Below are 12,432 nucleotides of genomic sequence, written 5' to 3' on the forward strand. Positions count from 1 at the left end.
GAAATTCAATTCTTTTCATACTTCAATTCCTACACTCAAATAATAATATATAAATTAATTTGACTTTGATATATGATTTTATCATTTATTACAGTAACAATGGATCTAAAGTATTCATAACTTATTATCAATGTGTACACTAGAGATACATAATTGCAGAATTCAGAGTTAGAATTCGGGTACATTGAAAAGTAAATTCATGATTCTGTATCTAAAAACATAATAACAATATATTCAATTGTTTTAGTTGTAATTTATTTACCAATAGTAAATAATATAGTAAACACATTCATGTATTTATGTTACTGTGACTAAAAAATTTATCATAAATTAAATCTTTAATAAATCGAATAGTTTTCATCAAGTTTAAAGGTAAATCTAATTATTAATGTATTTAACTATTATTGATTTTCCAATAAGATAATTTTATTAAATTAGCGAATGATGAATAATTTTATTTTATAAAAGTTTTTTGCTTTACCGTTCCTTTTATCTTAACTACATAGTATAATAAAATAATTACATATATTATTAAAATCATAATAATTAATAATAATAAAATATTTACATAAGAATTTATTGTAATTATATTAATTGTAGACAAGTATTGAATTAAGTGGGTGTGCGGATATAAACATTTTGCAAAATACAATGTTTGAGATCATAACATTTATGATTTAATGAAAATTTTAATTAGTGTAAAATCTCTTAATAATCTAGTTAAATTACAATTACTTAATTAGCAATAATATTTTCTATAAGATAGATAACAATATATAGCGGCTTACAAATGACAAGGAATTTTAGAAATAAGATTTCAGAAAAGAATGACTGAAGTATTTTTAAAATTTTATATAAGCATGTTTTTGTTTTTATTTTAGTTATTTATTTATGCATAATTTTAAAAATTTAAAGTTTCAATAAATTAATATTGATTAAGTAATATAGAAATGGTTTAAAGTTTAAAGTTTTAAATCTATAATAGTTTGAATGTGATTAAATGTCATAAAACAATATCCTAAGTTTTTGGTTTATAGATGTTCAAATGTTACTAAAGGATTATATTTTATAAAATAACACAACATTTATATTTTGAAATTCAATATGAATAATATATATTATTTTATTGTTACTTCAGCATTATTCATATTTTGTTAAAATTGAGTTAAAATACAAATAAATATCGATCAAAATCTCTTACTACTGACTATTACATTTATATTTTTTAAATATTTAATGTAATTAGTTGAAGCCATATAATAGCGTAACAATGAAATTTTGCTGGAAATCTTTTTTACGTATATGATCAGATATTTATTTTTAATACAAAATAAGTTAATATTTAAAATTTCTTTGAAGTTTCTTGTAAAAAGGAAGAAACTACGTTTATAATACTTACTACTTATACTTTATCGGTAATTGTAAAAACAACATTAAATTTTGTTTGTAGAAAAGATTATAGTCATATACCAAGGTTTCAAAGTGTAATAAAATTCATGTACTTTTTAGTTGGCCCTACGGACATTATCATTTTCTTGTTTGAATTATGGACTTAAGAGACGAACATTATCTAGTTTAACGATCGTTTCTTTAACTCAATAGTATATTAGAGCAAAGGCGTCGTCTATGACCTAAAAAAGTCGAATATTTCAAAATAAATAAATGCGCGGTCAAGTTTCACCAGCGGTATGAGAGAAGCCGATGAGTGAATCGGGCCGAAAGCTCACATTGAGGAGGATGAAGGTCGGCCCCGAGGAAATACGCTGGAGCTTGGTGAGACAGCGGCCGCGTTGGTGGGTGGAAGGGGGCACTCTGTTGGGTCGACTGGCCGCGAAGAAGGTAGAAGGGACCTAGGTAACTGTACTCCTTGACGTTAGCTCTGCGTGTCTGGGTCAGGGGGCGGTCCGCTGACAGCTCGCACATCCGAGACAGGTGTATCCCATTCGGATTTGACGAGCTCGTAAACGCACACTTCACTTCCGAGAGTCGGCTGCTGACGTAGTGCACGTGCCTTCGCAGGAACAGAGAGTGAGTGAGTGAGAGAGATAAATAGAGAGAGGGAGAGAGTGTGCGTGTGTGTGTGTGTGTGTGTGTGTGTGAGAGAGAGAGAGAGAGAGTAACTAAGGGGCCGTGCGCCGACGCCGCCCGCCGCGCGGGCTCATTCAATCGCGACCGGCTGCGTTCGAGGGATCGACTATCGCTCAGCATCTTCTTTCCTCTATCATACTACACTTGCGTTGTATTATCTGGACGTCTATACGTACATGACACTTTTGCCAATGCCTACTGCTTTAATTCATTCATATTTCGGTGTCTCCTAATAATTTTGTTTCCCTTTTATTTATCACGGATATCGCATTATGTAAGTGCTGGAAAAAGAGGATTTAGCTGGACCCCGGCCTTGTCATTGACGCGAGTGGCGAAAGAAAGAGAAACAATAAAGGGGTGATATATATATATATATATATATATATATATATATATATATAGGGAGAGAGAGAGACATAGAGAAAGAAAGAAAACGAATGAAATAGGAACGGGTGAAAGAGAAAGAGAGATACAAGGAAGGATAGAGAGTGTGTGTGTGTGTGTGAGAGAGAGAGAGAGATACATATAGAGAGAAAGAGAGAGATAGAGAGAGAGAGAGAGAGAGAGAGAGAGAGAGAGATAGAGAAAGAAGAGAGTGTGCAAAGTGTCACGTGAGAAATCGGCCGATAAGAGGGCGCACGTACGATCGCAGCTGATCGATCAACGGGTGTAATATAGGATACCGGAAGCCACAGATTGTGGCACCAGAAGATCAGACTAGTAGGAAGATCTCGACCGTGCAGACTTCGTCACGGGTCGTCCGCCAGGTACTTTGATCAAATTACTTTACGATTTTGAATAACTTTAACAAGAGATTATTCTTGAAAGAAAAAGTAGAGTATTTATTATAAAATATATTAAAAATACTATATTCATACTGCTTTTATATATTGATTTTAAACATCATTTTATATCACAAATTAAATCACAAATTATAGTTCTAAAGTTTTCTAAAGTTTTCTAAAGTTTTTTTCAAAAACTTTGCTTTACCAATTGATTTCTACTCTAATAAATCAAGCATATTTCCACTTTTGTGCTAGCTTAGTACAGTTAAGTAAAGGTAGTGAACAGAATTTCGAACAGAAAACTATCCTAAAGGCTGTTACTGAAAAAACTTTGTGTGCTCTATAAAATAATTCTCTACGTCATTATTGACATGTAACTTTAGATTAGAAGCGGTTGAAAAAATGTTTATTAATTTTGCATTATATTTTTAATTATATTTACTCTAAAATGTATGTATATGTATTTTCTTCTAATCAATCCATTCCTTCACATAAGAAACAAGTATATTTGAAAACGAATTATGGAATGAATTCAATAAATTTACATTCATTATTTATAATATATAATATTTAGTACATGAAATATAATAAAATGTATATGAATATATTCTTGACATTTAAAATTTATAATATACTAACCAAGCATATTCAATGTAAAACGGTTTTTAATAGAGATTAATTTTTATATGGTTAATTTTTTAGTTTTTGGAATAATTTTAGATAATTTGAATCAGAAAATTAAACTAACAATTTTTTATTTATGAAAAAATTAATTAATTATGGGATAATAATTTTGAAGTACAACTTACATGAGAAATGAGCTTTTCTTGATAACAAATATATTATTAAGAAGGTTATTCATTTCTTTTCAAATTGATTTCTTCTCTTAAGTATTAATTAGATTTTCAAAAATCTATTTAAAAATGACATTGATTTTTTTAAAAATATGATTAATTTGTTTGTTACCACTAATATGCTATATTTTCATAAGGATGCATCATTTTTTAAAATTTAATTATTAAATTTACCGTACAACATTTCTGTACCATTACTTCTTAACGATAAATTTGCATAACAATTTTCAAAACTCTATATATTATAAAATAAATGGTTTTGCTTAAGTTCATAATATTTGAATATACCTGTTAATTATATTCAATCAAAATATAATTTATCATAATTAATTATAGAAATTAATATTAATCAATTTTACATGCATACAAATGCACATATGTGTACATTTAAATTGTAATTAAAAGTATTTTTGATGCTTAATCGGTGTTGTCTTACATTAATACAATGTTCTGTTTTAAATAATTTATTAATAATATCTTTTAATATGGAATTCTTATATTTGTAAGATACTTTGATTGCATTACTTATTGTTTAGATATTTTTAGATCAGTAATATGAATAAAAACAATAATAAAATTAAAAGCAACATTAAAATCATCGACGAATCAACAAATATGTTGTACTTTAATGATAACAATCTTCGTAATCATATTTAGTACAGTTGTAAATAGTAATAAGATTGAATTGACATGAACGAATGCTTGTATTGCATATTATAAATACAAGTGATTCTGTTGTAAGTCACGTTATAATTTCATTTAATGTTTTTGAAATTTCAAAAATCTTATTCATTCAAGGACTAAGCTGCACTATTTAATAATTATGATAACTTAAAGTTTTTAAATTGACCAATTTCGAGCATATACCATTATAATTATATCCATCTCATTGATCTATTTATTGAAATTAACATAAACATTTTTGTTCTTATTAATCAAAATTGATTTTCCCTCTTTACTCCCCTTCACGCCATCCCACTCTACCCTACCACAACTCTTTTTCCGTATTGTTACCGTATTTGCTTATAGTGGACCAGCCAGATTTAAGAAACAATGGCTTCGTTCATAAAACTGCTGTAGCAAACCCGACGAATGCCGTCGTGGACGAGAAAAGGTGCGATGAGGGTAAATGTGCAGAGACAATAATAATAATGCGAGCTTGCAAAGTTCAAGCTAATGAAAGTAGTGTGCGTGCATAACCGTGTTTCGCGTTTTTTCTCCTTCTTGTCGCGCTGCTGTGGCGAACGCGTGGAAGAGCCGCGACAACGGCTCATGGAATCAATCGAACGACGTTGCTGTTGCTTTTCTTGCTTGCGTAGTTCGCTTCTTATGTCCTCGGGCTCCACGTGGCGCATCGGCAGGGCGGCTACCTACCGATGACCGGCGACCGGTCGGTCCAGTCCTATATTTATGCTAGGATTGCCTCATAAGCAGCGGTCGAACGCGACTGCACGTGCGCCAGCGAGTCGCCTTCGTCTTTTTGTCGGCTTTCTGAATGGGAGAACACGGAGCAGCTGTTGTCACTGCATCTCTACGCTCGGAACTTTCAAAGATGGCGGGTTTATTCCTTTAACGCGCGTAGCCGCACTCGGAGACCAACTGTATAAAAATTCTGGCGCGTACAGGCCCTACAACCCTTCACGTTCGGACAATTTCAATCACACTTGGCAGCGATATACGTTTTCTTTTAATAAAGGGTATCCACTTCGAAAGGGCATTTATTTGATAAGTAATTAGTGATATATGTACCATTAATGACAACAATTATGTTTGTAGTTATTTATACGAAATGAATTAGAGAAATATTAGAGAACCCACATTAATTGTGTATAAAAATAGCTTATGGATTTAAGCTCGCTTTTATGTTTTGAGTACACACTTTTTAATTTATATAAATGAAACTTTAATTATGATCTAAAATATTAAGCTCAGACTATGTGTTGTTATTGATTTCAAATAAATTTAATTTTCTCACTTATTATTTCTATTTAATAAAGCGACTGAATACGATTCAAATTTATACTTAAAATCATTTTTGGAAGTTTTTTCTTCCTCATTAGTGCAGTACTAATTGTTACTGCAATAAAACTTTCTCTTAAAATTATTAAATTGAATCAAACGATTCAATTTTATAATTAACGATAATAATAAATATTTGTGGATAAATTATTTATTATTTAAATCGTTCAGATCATATTCATTAATAATCATTTATTAAATTTTTTCTTTAAATTTTCATTAGTGTTCTTATTTATATTGTTAATTTATTAATGCATTGTTATTTAGACAGTAAAATGATGATTCATAAATTTTCAGTTAAAATTTCGATCGATTATACGACGATTTAATAATTTCATATGCATTTATGTATTATCTCGTTTACTCGTTGCTCTTAAGCTTCAATCTTTATACTTACATCCCTAGGAGTTTTCATACTATATTTTGAGGTAACTAGTCATTAGAGAAACCAGTGCCACTGCATCTATTCGAGCTTCTCGTTACCCTCTATCGTTTCCATGCACTCTCAGAATGTCAAGTCCGTTATAGAAATTCTTCCGTTTGAAGAATTCAACACAATTGAATGCATAGTATCAAAAGGATTTTCAATAGTTAGTGATTTGGTTGCAATGTGTATACACAAGACTGAATAATTTTTTATAAAGTTTTGCATTAAGTTCTATTGTGCATATTAACATTTGAAGTTACTTTGTTACTTAACACATTTTTCATAATTATTTAGAATTGCCTGTGAACAATTAAATATATTACCTATCATTGGTATAATTTAAATACATGTTGAATAGTGCTTATCCTGTTTTAAATCTGTACTATCCAAAGTAGCATATACAAATCAGTCATAAATCAAAGTGATTTCTGAATAATAAAATTCAGGACTTGAATTTTAATGAAATTCTTTCAGTTTTATGCCAACCAATTAAAACAATAATTCGAAATATTACTGTCTACAAAATTACGCATAACTTATAAAGTGAAATATTCTCTACTATGATAGATACCATAATCCTCTTTATATCATAATTTTATTTATATCTTAGATTTAATAAATCTAATAAAATCGAATGAATAAAAATATCTTATTTTAATACAAATTTATTATGTAATATTCAACAGAGAAGTTTAGACATGTTTCAATATTTTTTATTTAAAAATATTAACTTATTAGTTTTGGAAGCTTATATTGAATTACGGATTTAATTAAAATTTATTTATTTATTGTCAAAAAAATGTTTAAAAATAACAGTCATGTTATGATTAATTAATTTTGTTTACAATATGATCGATAAATCAAAATTTGTAAAGTATTAATTTTTAAACTATTAGTTCCATTTAAGAGCAAATGTAAATTATCATGTATGTATCTTATTATTTGTTTATTATAAGCGCTTGACAATATCATGAAATTTCTGATGCTATAAATGATAATATTAAATATTTAAAATTATACCATTAAAACTATTCACTATGTAATAAATCTGATTATTTTTAATATTAGATAAGTGGTATAATATATCGACTACTATGATATGAAAATTTAAAAGCCACTATATTTGTTTTAAATTTATAAATTAAATTGAATAAAAAAGATATCTTGGTTTAATTTATTTTACGTATGAATTTTTTATTTACAATTACTCATGTCATTTGCATTATGATTTCAAATTTATAATATTTGCAATGACTTCGTTAAATTGCACTTATCGATAAAAATTTTAAATTGTTATTTTATTGATTGGAAGGTGGATTCCAACAACGTTAAATTCGACAAGCTCGTGATATTTTTTTTTTTTTCCCAATCACAAGGTAAGAATAAAATTCGTTTGCGGATAGTGATTAAAGAGTGAGCTCTTGATCGAGTATTCGGAAATATAATTTTAAACCTTTCGCACCACTTCTACGCGTATGGCGTTCGAATAACGTTGGGAATTTCTTTCACATTACAACAATTGAACAGCGCCTTTTTCCCTTTGTCCATTCCCGGCATACATTCACATATACATAAATAAAGAAAAGAAGAGATCTAACGTTGAAGAAGAGGTAAACCAAAGCGGAAAACCGTGAAAGAAAGAAGAAAAAAAATATGGAATGGAGGGTTGGGAAGAAAGGCTGTACGTCGTGGAACGGGTTAAGTGAGTCGTATATCGCAGGCATATATCGTAAAAGTAGTTTGGTTAACTCCCGTCCCACAAGCTTCAGTCCTTTCTCATTCAAGAATCGACACATCAATGGACCGTTACACGTTATTTGGCAGTTCGCCACGTATCGCGTCGGCCCCGATTTCCCGATTGCAAAGAGAACCCTTCGAGCCAGCCGATGATTATGTATATCGCGCACGTATCTACCTCTACGATATTACGTACTTGCGTGCAGGCGCTTGTAAACTATTGTTGAAGATTCTCTGCGATTTTAAAGCAATCCCGAGGTGTGACCTCGATACGCTTTTTTTATGCTTCTCATCATTCCGGCGATATACGCATGTCGTAGAAATAAAGAATGAACAGCGTTTCTAAAAGCGAGTATTTTCAATTTCTTGTGATCATTTGTCAATTAGACGTGAAACAAATTCTTATATAGAAATTTCAGACTATTCGTTCAATTTTTTGTCATACAGAATGGTAAATACTATAATTAATTCTTCAATAAACATCTTTAGAGCAGATACTAGTTCATTCTTTCTGGTACTACCAGCCAGTTGAATGTTACCAACTTGCATTATATATTTACGCAAAATAAGGATATTTATTTGATAAAATAAAAATAATAATAATAGAGCAATGAAAATAAGCGTAGACATTATTATTCATCCACTCTTCATATGTTTATGTTTATAAAAATATCGTTATGGTAGTATATCCGTCTCCCTTAGTACATCTCTATTATAAATTATATTTAGTATTATTAAACGATTTTCACGAATTTCATGTTTTCTTTTTTGAAAATAATGTCTGCATATTTTTTGAACGAATAAAAAATATATCTCTTTCATTCTTTGTTATGCTACTGTTCTACTTAAATATTAAAATATAATTTTATGCGCTTTTCTTGCAGTATCAATTCTTATACTATATAATTATTTTACCGGTATTATCATCATAAATTTATATTCAAATCTTTAAACTTTAGTAAATAAGAGTTTGATTTATATATTATTATCAAATTGTTATGGCATATATCAACTTTTTCTTATTCTTATGAATACATATTAACCGAAATTTTTTTAAGGCAGCTATAAATTGAGAAAATAACCTGAAAATACATGATAAAATATATAGTTAAATAATTGTATTTTTAAAAAATCTATTACTTTTATATTCTTATACAGTTAGATATTTGAAATTATAAATAGTTTGTAAATAAAACGGTATCATTATAAAATAGAAAAATTTATTTTATGCGTGTGCGAATTCAAATTGAAACGTCAATCATGTAGTTGGGCACAAAAATGTTTTAAATTATGATAGATTGAAAAAATTTTTAATATTGGACAAATGAAACAATTCAAATAAGTAAAACAATAATGAAACAATATCTGAATTATTATAATACGTTTTAATGTTTTGTTAGTGACGTAACATTAAAATAATCGATGAGAATAAGTAACTTCATTCATAATACGTGTGAAAATTGTTAAATAAACAATTGTAATGGCAATAAAGTTAAGAAGCCAATACTTTTAATTGAGATAAAACAGTATCATTTATGATATTCGTAGATAAAAATTACATTGGTGGTGGCTAATTGTAGTGGATTTTGTCATAAATCTAAGTAAATAAAGGTAATGTATGTATGTTCAAGATAATTATTATCTTATTTTCTTTATTCTATAACAACGCGATTTTTCATAAAATATTTCTATATATTAATGTCCATATGTATAATATATTAAAATAAATGAATAAACTATTTATTAATTTTTTTTTTCTATTATTAAAAATAGTATTTAATAATTTCTTTTTAATCTCAAATAAAGATGGATAATATTTTTTTACTCCAATATTACAATATCATGACTCGTTAAATGAAAAGATTTGTCCTATTTTACATTTTATATATGTGACTATGATTAAATCAGATCAAAGCGTTATGAAAACGAATCGATTGATTTATTATATCTGAAAATGATGTGTCATAATGAATTTTGGCATTGTAAATACATATGTTTTATAGTAATAAAAGAATACCTTTTCTTCTAAGAAATATATATGTTCGAGTATTTTATATTTTTTTAAATATAACCGTAGAAAGTTTTTGTATTTTATTGAGTAGCTGAAAGTATTGATATAAAGTATTTTAAATCAATTTGTGTTAGGTATTGATACTCTTAAATTCATATTATTCTACTTCGTATTCTACTTCATTTGAAAATTTCTTTATAAAAAATTTTATAAAAATTTCAAATTTAAGAAAGTTTTTCCTTACAGTTAATTTTAGAAATTTAGAAGAATTTAAAAAAAATTTTTAATACTTGGTCTTGAAAGATATTAACAAGCATTTTTAAGTTTCATAGTTCAAGAGAATTTATTACTTTTTCAATTTTCAATGTATTCGAAATAATAACTCAACTATTCAATAAAAACTTTTCTAATTATGTTGGACAAGTATAAAATAGTAAATTTAGCATAAAAATATTTTTGTCACCAACAAAAATAAGTGTTTTTATTTCAACTTTATAAAAACAAAGTAAGATTGTATTTATAATGTCTCCTTTCATTAAATTAATTATATGAAAAGGTAAAATAATAAATTATTGAGTACTTCTTAATATTATAGTATCTATTCAAAATTTACAATAACTTATGCTTTAATTATCGGTTATTAATATTAAAACATAAAAAATCTACTTTGTTTCCTAATTATAATTAAAATATTTAATTATAATTCTTGGGATTTTGATCATTTTTTCTCATCATCTTTATCATTGTATTTGCCCTGTTCACCTTATAATCCCAACAGAATTACAGTGGGCCATACGTCAGGTCCTATGTGTCATCGGGTAACAACGAATCCGTTCTGTTGTTCGGATGATAATACGGACAAACGACAAAGAGCGAGCAAAACCTTTCACCCAATTGAAGTATTGAATATCCTTATTGCCGTGATCGCGCAGTTGAAAGAACAAAACAATAAAAATAAAGCGCGCTCTTATCTTCTTGCAAAACGGAGGCATTGCAGTTTAATTTAGAACGTCATTACTTATGTATATGTGTGTATAATTTGTGCATAATTTCATTGTAAAAAATAAAGACAATCGATTATCAAATAGTAATCCCACCGCGTTGTAGTAATATTTCATAGAAAGTAAGAAAATAATTGGTATATGTGTATATTGGGATGATGTTCCATTTTATTATACATATTGCAACAAATGTGCAAGTTTTGTTGAATACTTTTTCGAATACGCTAATCTTCATTCTATTTTAACGTCGAGTTTAAAATTAATCGGGCCTGAAAGAATCGTGAAAGAATTATGATGCACAATGAGAGATGGTGGAGTTCGAGGATCATAAGCAATAACGACTGGGAATCACTTAATGATCAGAAATCTAAGTAGGACATGGCGCATAACAACTAACTGTGATTAGTATATTTTTTGTCATAAACGTGAATATGAAACTGTGTGCTGGAGAATCTTAAATAATTATACTCTTTAATTAGCATTTGTTTGCAATCCCTTCGTTCTGGAAATTCGATCTATTAGATAATCTTAATAATATTAAAAGTTTTCGTTGTAGAAGAAGTAAAATAACTACATGAGTATATTATGAGGAAAATAAAAGAGGCACTGTTTAATTGTAATATGAATAAAATAAGAGATCTTGTCTATTAATAATACTTATTAATTATTTGAATAATAGTAAATAAATAATTTCTTTAATGCTTTTAAATACACTAATACAATATTTCTAAACGTTTCTATACGTTCTATAAACGTTTCTATATATTCTGTGCCCGAACACGAACGCACGCACATATCTGTCGGGGGAAAAAAAACGAAGTACCTGATCAAATAGACGAACGAAATTACCATACTTTCGAATAAATAAAATTAACTTTCAAAAACCAATAAAAAAATTATGTAGTATTTAGCAAATCTGAAACGGTACAGTAAATTTTTGGAAATTTAAAAACAAGTAGGACTTATAAAAAACAAATTATATTAAAAAGTTTTTTTAATGCAAATAGAATAATTAAGTTATTTTATATAAGTAAAATCAGAGATTATTCCAATTAATTATCAAAGAAGTTTTTAAATCTGTACAACTAATTAATAATACAAATTACAAATAAAATATCGTATAATAATATTAACTTCTGGCAGACCTATTTACAAGTGAATTACACATGCTTCTTATAGTTAGACGATATCTCAATCACATCGTTCTTATATATAAATAAATATTTAATGTATATATTTATTTATTTTTATAACACTCTAATAAATATATACGAAGTATTGATTAGAAACACTTTTTCATCTTTACATAATATTTTTCTATTAAATGTTGGTAGAGTAACAACGGTTTTTAGAATGATAATAATATCAAAAAAAGTATCTTGAAAAAATCATGTAATTAAGATGAAATATTTTATGTATGATTGTCAAAATCTTATAATACTTAAAGAAAAAAAACTTAAAATTAATATATTGATTACAGATATTGGGTCTTTGAATCAATATCACCGTG

This window comes from Ceratosolen solmsi, unplaced genomic scaffold (assembly GCF_000503995.2).
Source record: "Ceratosolen solmsi marchali unplaced genomic scaffold, CerSol_1.0 scaffold30, whole genome shotgun sequence".
In the NCBI taxonomy this organism is placed as follows: domain Eukaryota; kingdom Metazoa; phylum Arthropoda; class Insecta; order Hymenoptera; family Agaonidae; genus Ceratosolen; species Ceratosolen solmsi.